Consider the following 22,799-nt stretch of genomic DNA (forward strand, 5'->3'; position numbering starts at 1 on the left):
CGGAACGTAAAGGGTTCAACTGCGAGAAGACGACCTCAGCTGCTGGTCCCAGTATCTCTCCGTTTTGGGTGCTGCATGCGCGTGCATTTAACAAACGTGCATGCGATGTACTAGTTCTTGAGAAACGAATAGAATCGTTATACGTGTCAGTCTTTAGGTATAGATATAAGTAAACGAACACGGCTTAATCCGGCTTCGTAGATTGCTTTACACAAGACGCACTTGCCAGTATCATTGACAGGTGGCCCGACATGCAGTTTGTCCTGTTGCATGGCTTACTTTCAGAGACTCGCTAGTTTATCGTAATGCTTGGTTGTCGCGAAAGTGAAAAGTAGGGCCTGACCGGGATTTGAACCCGGGACCTCCTGCACGCAAAGCAGGAATTATACCCCTAGACCAACAGGCCGCACAGCGAAGCAGGTGTGCACCCCGCCACCTACTGATATCTTGCCGCACTTGCTAGTCGCAGAATCCAATATGGACCATATTCTCAAAGAGGTTTCTTAATCCGACACCAACAACATGAGCTGTGCTGAGGACCAGTGTATGTGAAGGCTGAAAGAGCTGCTTGAGTTGTGAGACAGTATGTCGATCGTGTGAAGTGCAAATGTTATCGTGTCACGCACCATCCGCCGACTACGTAGCGTTGTGTAACAGCACGCACTTTTCGACAGTACTCTGTGTCCATAGCTGTTTTCATAGCTAGGCTGCTTCCAGCACAAAGCATCCACCATACGAAAGTGGCTGTTCCGCGATTTTGATTACCTGACCCTTAGACATCATTTCATGTACGAATACTGGCAAGAATTCTCGCTACATTCCAAGTTGCTCCCTCCACTTTCAGCCTACTTGGATGCCTCATTAGCACGCAAACACTTCCTGAGGACGCTACATGTAATAAATCGCAGCTTATAGGTTTAATGTCATGATGCTGCTCAATTCCAGTCCGCGAAGGGCACCCGGTTCCATGGTGTAATGGTTAGCACCCTGGGCTTTGAATCTAGCGACCCGAGTTCGAGTCTCGGTGGAACCTGAATCTGTGTTTTGCGATCGTTTCTAGAAATGTGTACGAGCTGGTAGTTGGAATTGTATAACCAGAATTTTAGCTAGGATCATGTAATGCAAATTGTTAATAGCAGTCCACACGTGAATGGGGAACGCTCCAAATGCTTATGCTTTTGCTACTAGGATTAATAACGGAACGTAAGGGGTTCAACTGCGAGAAGACGACCTCAGCTGAGGGTCCCAGTATCTCTCCGTTTTGGGTGCTGCATGCGCGTGCATTTAACAAACGTGCATGCGATGTACTAGTTCTTGGGAAACGAATAGAATCGTTATACGTGTCAGTCTTTAGGTATAGATATAAGTAATCGAACACGGCTTAATCCTGATTAGTAGATTGCTTTCCACAAGACGCACTTGCCAGTATCATTGGCCGTTTGCCCGACGTGCAGTTTGTCCTGTTGCATGGCTTACTTTCAGAGACTCGCTAGTTTATCGTAGTGCTTGGTTGTCGCGAAAGTGAAAAGTAGGGCCTGTCCGGGATTTGAACCCGGGACCTCCCGCACCCAAAGCAGGAATCATACACCTAGACCAACAGGCCGCACAAGGAAGCATCTGTGCATCCCGCCACCTACTGAGATCTTGCCGCACTTGCTAGGTGCAGCAACCAATCTGGACCATATTCTCAAAGAGATTTCTTAATCCGACACCAACAACATGAGCTGTGCTGAGGACCAGTGTATGTGAAGGCTGAAAGAGCTGCTTGAGTTGTGTAACAGTATGTCGATCGTGTGAAGTGCAAATGTTATCGTGTCACGCACCATCCGCCTACTACGTAGCGTTGAGTGACAGCACGCACTTTTCGACAGTACTCTGTGTCCATAGCTGTTTTCATAGCTAGGCTGCATCCAGCACAAAGCATTCACCATACGAAAGTGGCTGTTCCGCGAATTTGATTACCTGACCCTTTGACATCACTTCATGAACGAATACTGGCAAGAATTCTCGCTACATTCCAAGTTGCTCCCTCCACTTTCAGCCTACTTGGTTGCTTCATTAGCCACGCAAACACTTCCTGAGGACGCTACATGTAATAAATCGCAGCTTATCGGTTTAATGTCAAGATGCTGCTCAATTTAAGTCGGCTAGAGGCACCCGGTTCCATGGTGTAATGATTGGCACTCTGGACTTTGAATCCAGCGATCCGAGTTCGAGTCTCGGTGGAAACTGACTCTGTGTTTTGCGATCGTTTCTAGAAATGTGTACGAGCTGGTAGTTGGAATTGTATATCTTGAATTTTAGCTAGGATCATGTAATGCAAATTGTTAATAGCAGTCCACACGTGAATGGGGAACGCTCCAAATGCTTATGCTTTTGCTACTAGGATTATTAACGGAACGTAAGGGGTTCAACTGCGAGAAGACGACCTCAGCTGAGGGTCCCAGTATCTCTCCGTTTTGGGTGCTGCATGCGCGTGCATTTAACAAACGTGCATGCGATGTACTAGTTCTTGGGAAACGAATAGAATCGTTATACGTGTCAGTCTTTAGGTATAGATATAAGTAATCGAAGACGGCTTAATCCTGCTTCGTAGATTGCTTTCCACAAGACGCACTTGCCAGTATCATTGGCCGGTGGCCCGACATGGAGTTTGTCCTGTTGCATGGCTTACTTTCAGAGACTCGCTAGTTTATCGTAGTGCTTGGTTGTCGCGAAAGTGAAAAGTAGGGCCTGTCCGGGATTTGAACCCGGGACCTCCTGCACCCAAAGCAGGAATCATACCCCCCCCCTTTTTTTTTTTTTTTTCCCTCGAGATTCGAACTCGGTTTATCCACTTCTCAGCCAGTTATTTTTTTTTCTACCCTTTTTTTATTTATTTTATTTTATTTTTTTTTATCTGGACAGGAATGGAAAAACTACAAAAAAATGTTTATTTGCCACCGCCACTTGTATTCTAACAAAAAAATAAAATTAAATGCTCCTCTTCAGTCGTTGGCACCTATCTACACCTATTCCAAAACAACTAACCTATTACTGCAAAGGTGTAGGAAAGGAAGAAAGTAGAGGGGAAGAAACATAGAGAGTAGCGATAAAAAAATGAAATTTGTTGTGAACAGGAACTTTTTTTTTTTTAGTTTATTGTATTGCATTTTTGTTTTCTTTATTTTTCTTTGTTTTTTTTTGTATGTATGTTTTTATTTATTCATTTTTTTTTGTATTATGGCAGTCGTTGCACCAGAATTCTAGGAGTCGCTTGCGCCGTCTGATTGGCGGAACATCCAAACGTGTCTTCTGGAAATTTTAGTGGGGATTCCGTGTGTAGTACGTTCAGAACATCATATTGGCAAAAAAGCATCAGCATCTCATGGCTTGGACGTTCCAGCTGGAAGGCGGGTCATGAAAGGCGCTCCGTAGAAAATTGGAAAAGAACTGCTTGTATCTGGGGTTGCGAACAAGTGCACAATGTCGTTCGTTAAGGTACGTCCAATAACCTAGTTCTGATTTCTCATCGGGCCCAAAAAGGTAGCGGACTGTATGACCGCGTATCCAATTCACGGCATTAGTTTTTGTTGTGGGGTAATGAATCACATCCGGGAATAGAAGCGTCAGGAAAATAATCTGAGCAGGCGGCTGTCGGGTGAGGAAAGCCAGGATACGCTGCGCGAGCCTCCAGACGTCAGCAGACGGACCACATGAGAACCGATGAGCGTCCGTGTCCTCTACACCACAGTGAACACAGAGTGGTGTGTCGGCAAGGCGGATGCGGTGCAAACGAGACTGGTTGACCTGTTTGCCATTGACGGTGATATACCAGGTGGACTGAACGCTGGTGTCGAGGTAACCAGCATGCACTGCTTTCCACACACGGCGCCATATGATCTGGGGAAACTTGTGTTCAATGGGGTTGGGGGTTTGACACATTTGTAAGGTGTCGTATACAGTCTTTGTCTGGAGTATACGGAGAAGGGGTAAGGAGTGCAGAATGTAACTGATTTCAAAGAAGAAGTACCGAAAGTGATAAAAGGGGGGTGGAATGTCGGATAACATGACCGGGGCTGACATGGAGACTGGTGCGTATTCACGCAAAAGCAGTCCGGTCAGGCTCGTCGGGCAGCGACGCCAGACTTTCAGTTGGGAGCTAACAAAAAGTGCGGTAACTCTGTCTGGCACATGGAATAAGCCCACTCCACCACGCTCCCGCGGGAGGGCAAGGGAGGAATATTGAACTTTAAATAACATCCCGGCACAGACAAAGGATCCCATCGCCATCAACATACGACGTGCGAGGGTAATCGGAACCGGGAACACTTGTGCCACATGGGGGATGCGTGAGGCGTGATAAACATTCACGTATTGCGCGCGCTGTATAATGTCGAGGGATCGAAGCCGGTGGTCCACAAGGCCAGCCCTGATCGTTTGTAGGAGACGTCGACCGTTGGTTGCCGCTGAGCGACGGAGGTCATTCATAAAATCAATGCCCAAACAGCGGACGCTGGTGGCCACACTTAGAGGAGCGACAGATCTTTCTGGTAGACCCTCACCAATGAGCAGAACCTTCGATTTGGAAATGTTAAGAGAACTGCCCGATGCCTCCCCATAAGTCGTCACCCAAGTCAGAGCAGCGCGAACATCGTCTTCATTGCGGAGGTAGAGGACTAGATCGTCAGCATAGGTTGTACAACAGAAGCGGTGCCCATGCAATGTCAGGCCCACCAGGCGTTGGCGAAGCCCCTGTAGGAGGGGCTCTAATGCCAAAGCATACAGTATCGTGGAAAGTGGGCATCCCTGTCGGACAGAGCGCTCGATCGCTAGAGGCGCGGTGAGGCGACCATTACAGAGTATTCTTGAAGTTGCGCCGCTCAAGAGCCGCATTACCACGGTGATTGTACGAACCGGAAAACCCATGTGTTGGAGGACCGATTTCAGAAAAGTATGGTCGACACGGTCGAAAGCTTGACGGAAGTCAAGCGATGCCAATGCGCCAGGTAAATGTCGTGAGCGCGCGAGCGCAATCATGTCCCTATAACGGCAAAGGGCCGTATGGATGTTGTTGTCACCGCCCAACGAAGTCTGATCAAGGGAGGTTACGGATCTTGCTGCCTTCTTGAGGCGTGAGGCCAACAAACGGGTGAAAATTTTCATGTCACTGTTGAGTAGAGTGATGGGCCGGTAATCACAGATCCGTGATCGCCCATGTGGCTTAGGGACCAGGATGATGACCCCATCAAGGAAGGTGGCTGGGATCATCGTTGTGGGTGACATCAATTCACGACAGATGGACGTCCAAGCAGGTAACAAAAGGTAGCTAAAATACTTGTAAAAGTCGAGGGGGAGGCCGTCAGGTCCAGGGGACTTGTTGGCAGCCCCCACCTTGATTGCATCTAGGACTTCATCAGAGGTCACTTGTTCCTGAAGTTCTTGAGCCACATCCTCTGGCATGGTGTTGACAGTCATTGCTGCCACCTCCTCAATTAAGGTCGGGGGATGAGGGACGGCAGCGAACAGTTGACGGAAATGAGAATAGAAAGCGTGACCAATGTCGCATTGCGTAGTGTGTCGTCGTCTTCCGCATCTGTGAGATCGTGGATGAGGGTTCGACGACGACGTCGGCGTTCCCTGAGAAGGTGGTACATCGATGGCGTTTTATGAGGCATATGGTCACGGGTGCAGGATCTGACAAGAGTCCCTTCTAAGCGCCGTCGCGTGAGGGAAGTGATCTGCGCTTTAGCACGATGCACTATCATCTGACGATCAGGAGAGAAGGCCATCGAAGTGCAGTCACGAAGGACTGCATAATAAAAGTCCATGGTGCTCGCTTGCCAGGCTTTGAAGTCTTTGCCATATCCTATCAGCGCCCTGCGCAGAGCTGGTTTCGCGCATGATACCCACCACGATAAGGTGGATGCGTAGGCTGGGCGACGACGATGACAGAGGGCCCACGCATCCTCAACGATTCGTCGGCAGTCAGGGACAGTCAGGTGGGAAACGTTGAATTTCCACAAGCCGCGGCTGTGCCACACTTGTTGGCGGGCGAGGACGACATCGCAGATGTAGGCGTCATGGTCAGAGAAAGCCAGAGGCCATACTTCGGCATGTCGAGTGTCGGCAGCAAGGGAACGTGTGAGGTATATACGATCGAGACGACTAGATGAATGCGCCGTATAATATGTGAAACCTGCACGGGTGCCATGCACCTTTGTCCATGTGTCAACAAGCTGGAGTCTGTCGATGATGACGGAGAGGGCCGCACAAGGGGAATGATGCGGTAATTGATCTTCAGGCCTTTGCGTGGAGTTGAAATCGCCACCGAGGACCATATCATCTAGGGGACCCTCAAACAGCGGCGTTACCTCGTCAGCAAAGAAAGTGTGTCGATCACGACGTCTACTGGAGCCGGACGGCGCATAAACATTGAGGATACGGACGCCGAACAGCGTGAGAGCCATACCCCTAGCATTAGCAAGGTACACTACATCTTCAGCAGGGAGTCCAGAACGGAGGAGGATGGCAACTCCACTACCGTTGTCAGAAGCATGGGAGATGTGTGCCACGTAGCCAGTGGGGGCATGGAAATCGGCGACAAACACTTCTTGGAGGAGGGCAATGTCGACATCAGCAGCATAAATGGTCTCACGGAACATTGCCAGTTTATGGGGGGCCCGAATGGTGGCCAGATTCATCGTCGCTATGCGGTAATGTTGGGGGCGTGCTCCCACCATTGGCACAGATGTTCCGGCAGAGATGTCTGGCTGGCGTGTAACATCTGACGTAGTCACCGTTGTCGTAATCACTGGCTGGAAGGTGGGTCAGGCACCTCCATGGGGCACTGCCTGATGGGAGGACCACCATCTCGAACTGCTCCTTCGTCGATATCATCAGCCCAGGACGGACGGAACAGACGGTGAGCGACTGTCACACTCCTCGAGGGCGAGTTGTAGCGACGCTGCTGTAGTGGGGTCCAGGGAGGCACCCTCCTTGGAATCCGTCATATTCGTGTGAGATCGTTCTTCAGATGGGACATCAGGAGCACCCTCTCCTGTCGTCAGAACGCTCGAAGGGAGATCACTGTCGTGTATCAGCTCCACTGCCTGTGATGCCACATGAAGAAGTGTGTCGTCAGATGGCGTTTGACTCCTCTTCTTCCGTTTTCTGGGCGACCGTTGCTTTCGGAGGTGCTGTTCTGAATCAGAATGTGGATGTTCGATGTCCGAGGTCGCGCCAGTCTGAAGAAAGGCAGAGGTAGGCACCGCATTCGCGTCGATGTCCATCGAGCTCTGGAGAGTTGGTGGTGTCGTAGCCGTCAGAGGAGATGGTGCCGGTGAGGCCATGGCAGCACCGTCATTTCCAGTGGGGAGTGCCGGGTGGAGAAGAGGTGCTTCCTGAAGTGACGCATCGGGGCTGCGTACGGCTGTGGCGTAGCTATCTGGTAAAAAAGCGGCCGTCACTTTGGGAGCTGAGTCACTGGAGCAAACGTCGGCGGAGACATTCTGACCGAACATGGCCCTCCTGTCCGCAACCGGCACACGTCCGCGGCTGGCCATCATACATAACGATGGCTCGCACGCCACCTATCAGCAGATAGGATGGTACATGTTTGGAGAGTTCGATTTTGATTTGGCGGACACCATTCAACACGTTGTATGTCGTGAATGTCTGCCATTTCTCCGCGATGTGCCCCACAACATTGCCATAGGGTCGGAAAGCTTCGACGACCACATCTTGCGGCACTTCGAAAGGGAGCTCAAAAACCCGGATTGTTCGAAGTCCGAAACCAGCGTGATCGACCGTCACCTCTCCAATATGCCCGTCAGAATGTTTGAATTTGAGTCCGCGTGCGTGTTGTCGAACTACGTTAGCACACGCTTCCTCCGTCGTCATCTTAATATAGACGATGCTGCTAGTGATAGAGAAATGAATACCTATCACTTCCTGAGGGTCCAGACGTAGCTCTTCGCGAATGAATTGCTCAATTTCAAAAGCGCGTGGTCTAGCATGTTCGGCTTAGAATGTTACTTTAACTGTCGCTCGGCGGTAACAGTGCGCCATGAAGTGCAATAGAAATGGACGCTACACAACACGAAATACCGCGACGCGGAAGTAAACAAACTACGGTGCGCTGTCCGGCGCGCGGAGCCGGTCCGCACGCGACCACGGCCGAAAGCCGACTGCGAAGACCAACAGGCCGCACAAGAAAGCAGGTGTGCACCCCGCCACTTACTGATATCTTGCCGCACTTGCTAGTTGCAGCATCCAATATGGACCATATTCTCAAAGAGGTTTCTTAATCCGACACCAACAACACGAGCTGTGCTGAGGACCAATGTATGTGAAGGCTGAAAGATCTGCTTCAGTTGTGTGACAGTATGTCGATCGTGTGAAGTGCAAATGTTATCGTGTCACGCACCATCCGCCCACTACGTAGCGTTGTGTGACAGCACGCACTTTTCGACAGTACTCTGTGTCCATAGCTATTTCATAGCTAGGCTGCTTCCAGCACAAAGCATCCACCATACGAAAGTGGCTGTTCCGCGATTTTGATTACCTGACCCTTAGACATCATTTCATGTACGGATACTGGCAAGAATTGTCGCTACATTCCAAGTTGCTCCCTTCACTTTCAGCCTACTTGGATGCTTCATTAGCACGCAATTACTTCCTGAGGACGCTACATGTAATAAATCGCAGCTTATAGGTTTAATGTCATGATGCTGCTCAATTTAAGTCCACTAGGGGCACACGGTTGCTTGGTGTAATGGTTAGCATTCAGGACTTTGAATCCAGCGATCAGAGTTCGAGTCTCGGTGGAAACTGACTCTGTGTTTTGCGATCGTTTCTAGAAATGTGTACGAGCTGGTAGCTGGAATTGTATAACCAGAATTTTAGTTAGGATCATGTAATGCAAATTGTTAATAGCAGTCCACACGTGAATGGGGAACGCTCCAAATGCTTATGCTTTTGCTACTAGGATTATTAACTGAACGTAAGGGGTTCAACTGCGAGAAGACGACTTCAGCTGCTTGTCCAAGCATCTCTCCGTTTTGGGTGCTGCATGCGCGTGCATTTAACAAACGTGCATGCGATGTACTAGTTCTTGGGAAACGAATAGAATCGTTGTACGTGTCAGTCTTTAGGTATAGATATAAGTAATCGAACACGGCTTAATCCTGCTTCGTAGATTGCTTTCCACAAGACGCATTTGCCAGTATCATTGGCCGGTGGCCCGACATGCAGTTTGCCCTGTAGCATGGCTTACTTTCAGAGACTCGCTAGTTTATCGTAGTGCTTGGTTGTCGCGAAAGTGAAAAGTAGGGCCTGTCCGGGATTTGAACCCGGGATCTCCAGCGCCCAAAGCAGGAATCACACCCGTAGACCAACAGGCCGCACAAGAAAGCAGGTGTGCACCCCGACACCTACTGATATCTTGCCGCACTTGCTAGTTGCAGCATCCAATATGGACCATATTCTCAAAGAGGTTTCTTAATCCGACAACAACAACATGAGCTGTGCTGAGGACCAGTGTATGTGAAGGCTGAAAGAGCTGCTTGAGTTGTGTGACAGTATGTCGATCGTGTGAAATGCAAATGTTATCGTGTCACGCACCATCCGCCCACTACGTAGCGTTGTGTGACAGCACGCACTTTTCGACAGTACTCTGTGTCCATAGCTATTTCATAGCTAGGCTGCTTCCAGCACAAAGCATCCACCATACGAAAGTGGCTGTTCCGCGATTTTGATTACCTGACCCTTAGACATCATTTCATGTACGAATACTGGCAAGAATTCTCGCTACATTCCAAGTTGCTCCCTCCACTTTCAGCCTACTTGGTTGCTTCCTTAGCCACGCAAACACTTCCTGAGGACGCTACATGTAATAAATCGCAGCTTATAGGTGTAATGTCATGATGCTGCTCAATTCCAGTCCGCGAGGGCACCCGGTTCCATGGTGTAAAGGTTAGCACTCTGGACTTTGAATCCAGCGATCCGAGTTCGAGTCTCGGTGGAACCTGAATATGGGTTTTGCGATCGTTTCTAGAAATGTGTTCGAGCTGGTAGTTGGAATTGTATATCCAGAATTTTAGCTAGGATCATGTAATGCAAATTGTTAATAGCAGTCCACACGTGAATGGGGAACGCTCCAAATGCTTATGCTTTTGCTACTAGGATTAATAACGGAACGTAAGGGGGTCAACTGCGAGAAGACGACCTCAGCTGAGGGTCCCAGTATCTCTCCGTTTTGGGTGTTGCATGCGCGTGCATTTAACAAACGTGCATGCGATGTACTAGTTCTTGGGATACGAATACATTCGTTATACGTGTCAGTCTATAGGTATGGATATAAGTAATCGAACACGGCTTAATCCGGCTTCGTAGATTGCTTTCCACAAGACGCACTTGCCAGTATCATTGGCCGGTGGCCCGACATGCAGTTTGTCCTGTTGCATGGCTTACTTTCAGAGACTCGCTAGTTTATCGTAGCGCTTGGTTGTCGCGAAAGTGAAAAGTAGGGCCTGTCCGGGATTTGAAGCCGGGACCTCCGGCGCCCAAAGCAGGGATCACACCCCTAGACCAACAGGCCGCACAAGAAAGCAGGGGTGCACACCGCCTTAATAGCAGTCCACACGTGAATGGGGAACGCTCCAAATGCTTATGCTTTTGCTACTAGGATTAATAACGGAACGTAAAGGGTTCAACTGCGAGAAGACGACCTCAGCTGCTGGTCCCAGTATCTCTCCGTTTTGGGTGCTGCATGCGCGTGCATTTAACAAACGTGCATGCGATGTACTAATTCTTGGGAAACGAATAGATTCGTTATACGTGTCAGTCTTTAGGTATAGATATAAGTAATCGAACACGGCTTAATCCGGCTTCATAGATTGCTTTCCACATGACGCACTTGCCAGTATCATTGGCCGGTGGCCCGACATGCAGTTTGTCCTGTTGCATGGCTTACTTTCAGAGACTCGCTAGATTATCGTAGTGCTTGGTTGTCGCGAAAATGAAAAGTAGCGCCTGTCCGGGATTTGAACCCGGGACCTCCAGCGAACAACGCAGGAATCACTCCCCTAGACCAACAGGCCGCACAAGAAAGGAGGTGTGCACCCCGACACCTACTGATATCTTGCCGCACTTTTCAGTCGCATCATCCAATATGGACCATATTCTCAAAGAGGTTTCTTAATCCGAAACCAACAACATGAGCTATGCTGAGGACCAGTGTATGTGAAGGCTGAAAGAGCTGCTTGAGTTGTGTAACAGTATGTCGATCGTGTGAAGTGCAAATGATATCGGGTCACGCACCATCCGCCCACTACGTAGCGTTGTGTGACAGCATGCACTTTTCGACAATACCCTTTGTCCATAGCTGTTTTCATAGCTAGGCTGCTTCCAGCACAAAGCATCCACCATACGAAAGTGGCTGTTCCGCGATTTTGATTTCCTGACCCTTAGACATCATTTCATGTACGAATACTGTCAAAAATTCTCGCTACATTCCAAGTTGCTCCCTCCACTTGCAGCCTACTTAGTTGCTTCCTTAGCCACGCAAACACTTCCTGAGGACGCTACATGTAATAAATCGCAGCTTATAGGTTTAGTGTCATGATGCTGCTCAATTTCAGTCCGCGAGGGGCACCAGTTTCCATGGTGTAATGGTTAGCACTCTGGACTTTGAATCCAGCGATCCGAGTTCGAGTCTCGGTGGAACCTGAATCTGTGTTTTGCGATCGTTTCTAGAAATGTGTACGAGCTGGTAGTTGGAATTGTATATCCAGAATTTTAGCTAGGGTCATGTAATGCAAATTGTTAATAGCCGTCCACACGTGATTGGGGAACGCTCCAAATGCTTATGCTTTTGCTACTAGGATTAATAACGGAACGTAAGGGGTTAAACTGCGAAAAGACGACCTCAGCTGCTGGTCCCAGTATCTCTCCGTTTTGGGTGCTGCATGCGCGTGCATTTAACAAACGTGCATGCGATGTACTACTTCCTGGGAAACCAATAGAATCGTTATACGTGTCAGTCTTTAGATATAGATATAAGTAATCGAAGACGGCTTAATCCTGCTTCGTAGATTTACTTTCCACAAGACGCACTTGCCAGTATCATTGGCCGGTGGCCCGACATGCAGTTTGTCCTGTTGCATGGTCTACTTTCAGAGACTCGCTAGTTTATCGTAGTGCTTGGTTGTCGCGAAAGTGAAAAGTAGGGCCAGTTCGGGATTTGAACCCGGGACCTCCAGCGTCCAAAGCAGGAATCACACCTCTAGACCAACATGCCGCACAAGAGAGCAGGTGTGCACACCGCCACCTACTGAGATCTTGCCGCACTTGCTAGTTGCAGCATCCAATATGAACCATATTCTCAAAGAGGTTTCTTAATCCGACACCAACAACATGAGCTGTGTTGAGGACCAGTGTATGTGAAGGCTGAAAGAGCTGCTTGAGTTGTGTGACAGTATATTGTTAATAGCAGTCCACACGTGAATGGGGAACGCTCCAAATGCTTATGCTTTTGCTACTAGGATTAATAACGGAACGTTAGGGGTTCAACTGCGAGAAGACGACCTCAGCTGGTGGTCCCAGTATCTCTCCGTTTTGGGTGCTGCATGCGCGTGCATTTAACAAACGTGCATGCGATGTACTAGTTCCTGGGAAACCAATAGAATCGTTATACGTGTCAGTCTTTAGATATAGATATAAGTAATCGAAGACGGCTTAATCCTGCTTCGTAGATTTACTTTCCACAAGACGCACTTGCCAGTATCATTGGCTGGTGGCACGACATGCAGTTTGTCCTGTTGCATGGTCTACTTTCAGAGACTCGCTAGTTTATCGTAGTGCTTGGTTGTCGCGAAAATGAAAAGTAGCTCCTGTCCGGGATTTGAACCCGGGACCTCCAGCGCCCAAAGCAGGAATCACACCCCTAGACCAACAGGTGGTGTAATGGTTAGCACTCTGGACTTTGAATCCAGCGATCCGAGTTCGAGTCTTGGTGGAACCTGAATCTGTGTTTTGCGATCGTTTCTAGAAATGTGTACGAGCTGGTAGTTGGAATTGTATATCCATAATTTTAGCTAGGATCATGTAATGCAAATTTTTAATAGCAGTCCACACGTGAATGGGGAACGCTCCAAATGCTTATGCTTTTGCTACTAGGATTAATAACGGAACGTAAAGGGCTCAACTGCGAGAAGACGTCCTCTGCTGCTGGTCCCAGTATCTCTCCGTTTTGGGTGCTGCATGCGCGTGCATTTAACAAACGTGCATGCGATCTACTAGTTCTTGGGAAACGAATAGAATCGTTATACGTGTCAGTCTTTAGGTATAGATATAAGTAATCGAACACGGCTTAATCCGGCTTCGTAGATTGCTTTCCACAAGACGCACTTGCCAGTATCATTGGCAGGTGGCCCGACATGCAGTTTGCCCTGTAGCATGGCTTACTTTCAGAGACTCGCTAGTTTATCATAGTGCTTGGTATCGCGAAAGTGAAAAGTAGGGCCTGTCCGGGATTTGAACGCGGGACCTCCAGCACCCAAAGCAGGAATCATTCCCCTAGACCAACAGGCCGCACAAGAAAGTAGGTGTGAACCCCGCCACCTACTGATATCTTGCTGCACTTGCTAGTTGCAGCATCCAATATGGACCATATTCTCAAAGAGGTTTCTTAATCCGACACCAACAACATGAGCTGTGCTTAGGACCAGTGTATGTGAAGGCTGAAAGAGTTGCTTGAGTTGTGTGACAGTATGTTGTTAATAGCAGTCCACACGTGAATGGGGAACGCTCCAAATGCTTATGCTTTTGCTACTAGGATTAATAACGGAACGTAAAGGGTTCAACTGCGAGAAGACGACCTCAACTGCTGGTCCCAGTATCTCTCCGTTTTGGGTGCTGCATGCGCGTGCATTTAACAAACGTGCATGCGATGTACTGGTTCTTGGGAAACGAATAGAATCGTTATACGTGTCAGTCTTTAGGTATAGATATAAGTAATCGAAGTCGGCTTAATCCTTCTTTGTAGATTGCTTTCCACAAGACGCACTTGCCAGTATCATTGGCAGGTGGCCCGACATGCAGTTTGTCCTGTTGCATGGCTTACTTTCAGAGACTCGCTAGTTTATCGTAATGCTTGGTTGTCGCGAAAGTGAAAAGTAGGGCCAGTCTGGGATTTGTACCCGGGACCTCCTGCACCCAAAGCAGGAATCATACCCCTAGACCAACTGGCCGCACAAGGGAGCAGGTGTGCACCCCGCCACCTACTGATATCTTGCCGCACTTGCTAGTTGCAGCATCCAATATGAACCATATTCTCAAAGAGGTTTCTTAATCCGACACCAACAACATGAGCTGTGTTGAGGACCAGTGTATGTGAAGGCTGAAAGAGCTGCTTCAGTTGTGTGACAGTATGTCGATCGTGTGAAGTGCAAATGTTATCGTGTCACGCACCATCCGCCCACTACGTAGCGTTGTGTGACAGCACGCAGTTTTCGACAGTACTCTGTGTCCATAGCTGTTTTCATAGCTAGGCTGCTTCCAGCACAAAGCATCCACCATACGAAAGTGGGTGTTCCGCGATTTTGATTACCTGACCCTTAGACATCATTTCATGTACGAATACTGGCAAGAATTCTCGCTACATTCCAAGTTGCTCCCTCCACTTTCAGCCTACTTGGATGCTTCATTAGCACGCAAACACTTCCTGAGGTCGCTACATGTAATAAATCGCAGCTTATAGGTTTAATGTCATGATGCTGCTCAATTTCAGGCCGCGAGGGGCACCCGGTTCCATGGTGTAATGGTTAGCACTCTGGACTTTGAATCCAGCGATCCGAGTTCGAGTCTCGGTGGAACCTGAATCTGTGTTTTGCGATCGTTTCTAGAAATGTGTGCGAGCTGGTAGTTGGAATTGTATATCTAGAATTTTAGCTAGGATCATGTAATGCAAATTGTTAATAGCAGTCCACACGTGATTGGGGAACGCTCCAAATGCTTATGCCTTTGCTACTAGGATTAATAACGGAACGTAAGGGGTTCAACTGCGAGAAGACGACCTCAGCTGAGGGTCCCAGTATCTCTCCGTTTTGGGTGCTGCATGCGCGTGCATTTAACAAACGTGTATGCGATGTACTAGTTCTTGGGAAACGAATAGAATCGTTATACGTGTCAGTCTTTAGGTATAGATATAAGTAATCGAACACGGCTTAGTCCGGCTTCGTAGATTGCTTTCCACAAGACGCACTTGCGAGTATCATTGGCCGGTGGCCCGACATGCAGTTTGTCCTGTTGCATGGCTTACTTTCAGAGACTCGCTAGTTTATCGTAATGCTTGTTTGTCGCGAAAGTGAAAAGTAGGGCCTGTCCGGGATTTGAACCCGGAACCTCCTGCACCCAAAGCATGAATCATACCCTTTTTTTCTGTTTTTTTTTTTTTTTTTTTTTTTTTTTTTTTTACAAAGCCACAGAACTGAATTTGTACTAAGGCACTTATGCAAATAACATGTACAGAAATATATCAATGAATACTTAAAGAAAATGGTGTTTCTACACACACTAATTATTAAGCCCAACAAAAATATAATCACAGCCTACAATGCTTATTTCACAAACTACTAACAACATTTTTTTTTTTTTGAGAATGCATTAAAAAAAAAACAAGCCAGCCATGCGCAAAAAGTTGCCAATAAAGTGAACTAAAAAGGGCCATCTTGCTCGCCGCGGTCACATTGCTAGGCGGGCGGCCAGGAACGGGCGGTCGTCATCGCATTGGACATCACCAGTCACCAATCGTTGGAGCGCCCGGGGCCGCTGCACACAGTCAGAGACTGTTTCTGTTACCATAGGGGAATCGTGGAAAGATCACATCTACAAGTTAATGTCTTCTCACACCCGGCACACCCCAGCTGAGTGGTGGGTCCATGAATGACGAACCCAAATAGTTCGCAAAAAGGTTCCGGTAATCCTGTCTGTTCGTTAAGACCAGAAACTCGTCGATCATATAGTACCATAAATCGAGGACGTCTTTGTCTCCATCGCGGTATATGTAGTGTATCGCCATTCCTCGTACCCAATTAACCGCATTCATCCGGGTCATAGGGAAATAGACAGCGTCGGGATGAAAGAGTTCTTGGGGTAAAATCGAAACGTAGGGGCGGCGGAGCAGGAAAGCCAGGATCTGGCGGATCAGTTTCCAGCACTCACGCGCGGGGCCACAGTTCAGTCTATGTTCGTCCGTGTCTAACGTCGTGCAACGGGGGCACACAGGGTCGTCAATTAGGTTAATGGCATGCAGCCGTTGTCGGGTTGGAAGTTTCTCGTTAACGACCACATACCACGTCGACCGCACGAAAGTAGACAGGAACGGCGCGTGGATGGCTCGCCATACTCGTGGCCAGTCGACCGTAGGGTGGCGCCGTACAATGTCGTTATCCGGAGTCCAGTGCTGGAGAGCACTATAATAAGTCTTCGCTGTCGGATTCCGTGTCTCCGATATAACCCGCAACACATAACTATGCTCTACGAAAAACGTTCTAATGTGTGACAGCGAGGGCGATAAATGTCCAACTGGTACCGGTGGGTACAGCGTACGTGGGGCCACTTCTTCAATCAGTAGGCCTGGGAGACTGGTTGTTGGTGAAAGCCAGAGTCGCCTCATGGAACGGAGATACAGTGCCAGCGCTCTGTGCTTGACGTGAGTGAGTCCAACACCGCCTTTGTCGAAGGGTAAAGTAAGCGTAACAAAACGGATCTTGAAAACAGCACCATCGTTCACCACGTGTCCAAACACTGCCTGTATCCTGGAAGCCATCGTGTCCGTTATCGGCAGTACATGGGCGTAATGGTTAAGGTGAGAAGCCATGTACATATTAACGTATTGGGCGCGTTGCAAAATGTTCAATGATCTGAATTTATTGAGACGAGCCTCTAAACGGAGTCGTCGTAAGACCATACGATACGTAAAGGCCGCCGTGCGTTGTATTTGTCGATGGAGTGATATCCCTAAACACTTGAGCATCGGGACCTTTGTCAGAGGTACGGCCAGACCTGCAGGCATTCCTCGTCCTACCTCCATGTAGCGTGATTTCCGAAGGTTGAGCACACTGCCTGCCACCGCCCCATACTGGTGGAGCCAGGAAAACGCCGTGTGTATTTCGTCACCAGACCGTGCTAAGAACATAACATCGTCGGCGTATGCACCACATCGAAAGGTTACGGAACGGAGGGTAAGTCCTTCTAAGCGTCGCCGTAGTCCGTGAAGAGCTGGTTCGAGGGCAACGGCGAAGAGCATGGCAGAAAGAGGACAACCCTGCCGGACGGACCTGTTGACACGGACGGGGGCGGACCGACAGCCGTTGATCATAATCCTCGTGACAGCCCCGTGGATCAATCGAAGCACAACAGACGTCGTCAGACGCGGGACACCGATGTGTTCCATAACAGCACGCAGGAAACCATGGTTAACGCGGTCGAAAGCATGGTCGAAGTCCAGCGCAACAAGAGCGCCTTGGAGGCGGCAAGTTTGCATGAGCGCCACCACGTCTCTATAGGTGCTTAAAGTCGTAAACCCATTAGTGTCGCCCCCGAGGCAGGTTTGATCAGTGTGAATGGCCGCCATTACCGTAGGTTTGAGCCTCTCACGGAGCATGCGTGTCAACAGCTTATAGTCAGTGTTGAGCATTGTCAACGGGCGAAAATCAAGAGGGTGACGGCCTCCGCCGGGTTTGGGCACAGGGATCAAGAGACCCTCAGTAAAGTCAGATGGTACCTGAAAATCGGCGTCCAGGAGTTCACTGTACATCCTGACCCACATTGGGCCCATGAGATCAAAGAACCGCTTGTAAAATTCAAGAGGGAGGCCGTCAGGGCCAGGCGTTTTGTTGGGAGAGCCACGCAACAGAGCCTCTCGCAGTTCTTCCAAAGTCACCGCCAACAAGAGCGTAGCATCATCTTGTAGGTTCCGAGAGACTGGTAGGTCAGATAGGACTTCCCTGACCCCTACATTCATGTGGGACTCCCTCTCGTAAAGAAGTTTATATGACTGTGTGAACGCTCGGACGATATCCATTTGTGCGTCAACGCGTCGCCCGTCCTCCGTCTCAACCTCGGTAATGAGCTGCCTCTTGCGTCTTCGGCGTTCTTGAATGATATGGTGGAGGGAAGGTCGTTCGCCACGAACATCATCAGTCGTCCTCGCTCGCACCCGCACACCCGCAAGACGTACGGCGTTGATACGAAGCAATTGTGCCTTGACGCGTTGTAGTGCTGATTGTCGCTCTGGCGACGGCGGTTGTACAGCCAGTTCGCGGAGCGCAGTATAGTAAAAATCAGTAGTCGCAGTATACCAGCGCGCTCGGTCGCGTCCATAGCTGACTAATGTTCGGCACAGTGCGGGTTTTGCACACCGTAACCACCATTGAAGTACAGAACGGTAGGCGGGTAAACGCCGGAGGCAATTGCTCCATGTGGACTCGACTGCGCGTCTGCAATTTATCTCATCAAGAAGGGCCACATTGAGGCGCCACGGACCCCTACTTCGGCGGACGCGCTGGCGGGGAAGGGTGAGAGTACACACATATGCGAGGTGATCCGTGAACGCTGCCGGCCACATCTCAGCGTCGACAACGGCCGATCGTAGGCCGCGGGTGACGTAGAATCGATCCAAACGGCTCGCGGAGTGACCTTTTTTTTTTCCACTTGCTGCTTTATATTTAATGACCCACCGCCTAATTTCTTATGGTGGGTCTTATATAGCCTCTTGGCCGCTGTGGCTGGGTCCGGGGTCCGGAGTGGCTGATTGTGCCATCACCCCGGCTCCCGTCCCCACCCACACCGTTGCCCGTGTCCCGCCACGTGGAGGCGGGCTTTCTATGGTTCTTATCTTTTTTTTGTTATTGTGCAGCATATTAAAATCTTAAAACTAATATAAAATATAAAATAAGTAGGATACAGACAGACAGACAAGTATACGAAAGAATTAAGAAAATAATAATACAAAAACTTAATAATTAATGGATGTTTGGAAGAAGTAGAGAAAAGGGAAAGGAATAGGGAAAGGAATGGTGTAGTATGGGCCCGTCACCTGGTTGTGGGCGGCGTCCAGGGTCTTGGAATGATCCTCAAGTCGCTGGACGTCGCTCACCATTCCTTCTAATGTCTGCCATTCTAAGTACTTACTTAACTATGGAAGGTTGAGGTACATTAGCCAACTAACCCTCCATGTCTAGTCTGCAAAGTTACCTTGTGATGAATAACAAATAATGCCCAGCTTTATGATCTGGCTCAGAAGTTATTGGTGGAAAGTTGTTATGGTAATGGTAATAGAGGTGAGATGGAATGTGGCTGTTTATTTCGGGCTTGCATGGCTCCTAATAAAGACTGTTCGGTTGTTAGCACCTCCCGGCCCCGCCGACAACACGGCCTGAACGGTGGTTTTCCCCGATCTACAAGATGTATCTGTCGGGTTGGGCTCAGTCAAGAGGAACTATAATTAAGATCCTTCCATCCAGGCCGTGTGCCGCCTCTTACCAGGAGGCGTAGGTCCCTTGAGGAGGTGCCTACCTTTAAGCTTTGGCTTCGATGGTATTGGTAAAATAGTGGTTATGGTAGCGGTTGTACAGGTGCATTAAAACTGACAATTTGTGTTGAAGCAATAAGGCTTATGATACTGCATAATGCGTTAGTTAGCACCTCCCGGCCCCGCCAGCAACACAGCCTGAAAGGTGGTTTTCCCCGATCTACAATATGTATCCGTCGGGTTGGGCTCAGTCAAGAGGGACCACAATTAAGATCCTTCCATCCAGGCCGTGCGCTGCCTCTTACCAGAAGGCGTAGGTCCCTTGAAGAGGTGCCTAGCTTTAAGCTCATGTTAGACATGGAGGTACTATTAACTATATACATATTTACATTTAGGTGCAATCAGTTTTCCAGAATTTATGTGACATATGCACCATTTGTCGGTCTTTCGGGAAAAGTCTTTGAGGCCACTTTAGTTGACACTATGGGTCATACGCGCTGGACGCCTCAATATCTGTGTTGGTGCCTTGGTCTGCATCTGTGTCTTCTTCTTCTTCACTCGATGTATCAGTAATGTCTGTGATCCCCTGGGCATCCTGTTGTCTGGTTGTGCCGACTTGCCTTCTGTATGGTCTGTTGCGTAAATATTCAGCATGTTGAATCTTTGAGATTTCGTCAGTCAGTGTATTAAGTTCAGTCCACCTTTCAGGATCGCGTACTATGGCATGTAGTTCATTTTGTGTGTTCAAGTGGTCTACATGTACTGTGTGTCTTGTGATCGTGCGTTGTCCGCAGAAAAAGACGATGTGTTCAGGGGAACCTTCTTCCCCGCATGTGCATCTATTAGTCTGCTGCAGACTCACGCGGTTCAGGTGCGTGGGATAGGGGCCGTGTCCTGTGATGAAGTGTACCATACCGCGGCTGGGATCGATATATTTCAGTTTTAGTCTTTCCTGGATGTCAGGGAAGAAGTTGTATACTCGGCGGCCCTTATCGCTGTTGTCCCACTCGCTCTGCCAGGTATCCACTCGCCATGTTTTAAGTTGGCGTGTTGACTCAATCGGTACACCAGTGATCTGCCGAACCTGGTCTATTCTCCCCATCCTAAGCCAGTACATTGCTGCACGGTACCTGATTGTGATGTCTATTGGGAAGATTCCCATGACCACACATAGTGCATCAATTGACGTTGTGTTGAAGGCCCCAGTTAATCGAAGTAAAACACTTCTTTGTCCTCTACGTACGATGGTTCTGTTGGTTGAGACACTCAATCTGTGGGCCCATGTACTGGCAGCAAAGCATAGTACTGACTCGAAGAGAGCACAATGGTATGTTCGTGTGACTGACAGGGGTAGTCTAAATTGTTCCGAATTTAGCCTTGCCAGTTTGTGTAGTAGCTTTTCTGCTTTGTTTGTGCATATTCGCATGTGTTCGTGGAAGTTCAAACGTTCGTCAATGTATACTCCTAGATAGCGTGTAACCGCGAGTCTTTTTATGTTTGTGTCCCCTATTTTGACTGTTGGGTTCCTGCGTAGGATGCCCTTTAACAGTGTGTATGTTGTTTTGGTTTCTGCTATCTTTAGTTTGTTCTTAGCACACCATTTGGTTATTGTATGAAGTGTTCCATTGGCTCTTTCTTCTAGCTGGGCCCGGTTATTTGCTGATACAACCACGAGTAGATCGTCAGCATAGGCGACAACTCCATCTGTCAAAGTGTGCTCCTCTAGTAACTGTAGGAGCGGTTCAATCACTATGTCCCAGAAGATGGGGCCGCAGATCGACCCTTGTGGACAGCCTTTTGTAATACGTTTGATTACTTTCTGATTGTCCATGTGCCAAACGACTGTCCTGTCTTTGCAATAGTCGATGAAGCTATTGTACAGGGATTCCGGCACCTGCAGGTGTCTGAGCCTCTTGAACAAGGCCGGCCACCACAGGTTATCGAAAGCACCTGATATATCTATCATAATGGCAAGTGTGTATTTGTTAGGTGTGTTATGTACTATTTGGAGTGCTCTGTTTATTGCGTCGTCTATAGATTTCCCTTCCCTGAAGCCGTATTGGTGTGGTGTTAGTCCCCGTAGTGTTCTATGTGCTCGTAATCGTTTACAAAGTAGTTTCTCTTGTATTTTACCCAGTGTGTTGATGAGGCATATTGGTCTGTATGACTTGGGATCTGAGGGGTCTTTGTCTGGGGCTTTTTTGATGATGACCGCCTTCGAGGACTTCCACACTGCAGGCACTCGACCCAGCCTTAATGCGTCGTTTAGCAATGTTGTGAGATATGGGGTGATCTGCGGTGCAATTTGTTTTAGTACCTCAGAGTGGATACCGTCTGGTCCTGGCGCCTTTTTGTTTTTTGGTTCTGAAATCGCTATCGCGACTTCTTCCTGTGCAAAAGGACAGACGACAGTTGGTGTAATGTATGCTGTGTCGAGTTCGCGTCTCAGTGCTGCTTGTTCTGGTGTGTCGGTGTCAGCGATGTCATCAGGCAGGAGTTTGCTTAGCAGGAACTCCGCTGTGCGTCTCCAGCCCTTAGTCATCGCGCCGTCTTCCTGTCGCAGCGTTCCCAGAAGCAGTGGGCTCTTTACTTTTTCTGTCACTATTTTGCATGGTTCCCCCCAAATGTTTAGTTGTGTTTGTGCTGCTACATGGCTGTTCCAGTGGTCTTTCCTGGTCTTATTCAGCTCGAGTTTGTACCTGTCCTTGGCAAGCCGGTAGTCGTGTAGTCGTATTTGTCTTTCTCTGTCTGAGATTGCTCGTTGATAAAGCTTACGCTTACGTTTTGAGTCCTGTTTGAGTCACGTTAATTGTGTGGTCCATGGAATGTTTTGGTGTTTTATCTTGCTTTGTGTAGGTATGCAGGTGTTCTGTATTTTTGTGATGATGTCCGTCAGCATGTGTGCTCGGAAGTCAACGCTACCGGTGATGTCGTGCAATGTGTGCTCATGTATTGTTCGTCTGACCCTATTCCAATCCGTTTTGTTAAATAACAGTCTTTTGGGTTGTGTGACTGAGTTGATGTTGGATGTACCATTTAAGGTTAGTGTGATGATGTTGTGGTCGCTAGCTGTGATCTGATCATGTACAGTCCAGTCTAATACATGGTTAATGGCAGCATTGTTGGCGATGGTAATGTCTATGTTTGATGTGTAGCCGTTGTGTCCGGTGTAAGTCGGGTGGTGTCCTTCTTCGTTGAGTATGTGGAGTCCATTTTCATTAATGATGTCGTTTATGATTCTGCCTCTGTCGTCAGTTCTGTCTGAATGCCACAGGGTGGATCC

At 48.6% G+C, this 22,799-nt stretch overlaps 6 non-coding genes across 6 annotated transcripts; 4 read left to right on the top strand and 2 right to left on the bottom strand.

Moving 5' to 3' along the window:
- Positions 1–334: 334 nt before the first annotated feature.
- Positions 335–406, bottom strand: Trnaa-ugc (transfer RNA alanine (anticodon UGC)). The gene has a single exon. It is a non-coding gene; the product is annotated as a tRNA-Ala (tRNA).
- A 555-nt stretch (positions 407–961) lies between these two features.
- Trnaq-uug (transfer RNA glutamine (anticodon UUG)) lies at positions 962–1,033 on the top strand. The gene has a single exon. It is a non-coding gene; the product is annotated as a tRNA-Gln (tRNA).
- Positions 1,034–1,531: 498 nt separating this feature from the next.
- Positions 1,532–1,603, bottom strand: Trnap-ugg (transfer RNA proline (anticodon UGG)). The gene has a single exon. It is a non-coding gene; the product is annotated as a tRNA-Pro (tRNA).
- An 8,334-nt stretch (positions 1,604–9,937) lies between these two features.
- On the top strand, positions 9,938–10,009 carry Trnaq-uug (transfer RNA glutamine (anticodon UUG)). The gene has a single exon. It is a non-coding gene; the product is annotated as a tRNA-Gln (tRNA).
- A 1,628-nt stretch (positions 10,010–11,637) lies between these two features.
- On the top strand, positions 11,638–11,709 carry Trnaq-uug (transfer RNA glutamine (anticodon UUG)). The gene has a single exon. It is a non-coding gene; the product is annotated as a tRNA-Gln (tRNA).
- A 3,077-nt stretch (positions 11,710–14,786) lies between these two features.
- On the top strand, positions 14,787–14,858 carry Trnaq-uug (transfer RNA glutamine (anticodon UUG)). The gene has a single exon. It is a non-coding gene; the product is annotated as a tRNA-Gln (tRNA).
- The last annotated feature ends 7,941 nt before the right edge of the window (positions 14,859–22,799 follow it).

The sequence above is a fragment of the Schistocerca gregaria genome, chromosome 2 (assembly GCF_023897955.1).
Source record: "Schistocerca gregaria isolate iqSchGreg1 chromosome 2, iqSchGreg1.2, whole genome shotgun sequence".
NCBI lineage: Eukaryota > Metazoa > Arthropoda > Insecta > Orthoptera > Acrididae > Schistocerca > Schistocerca gregaria.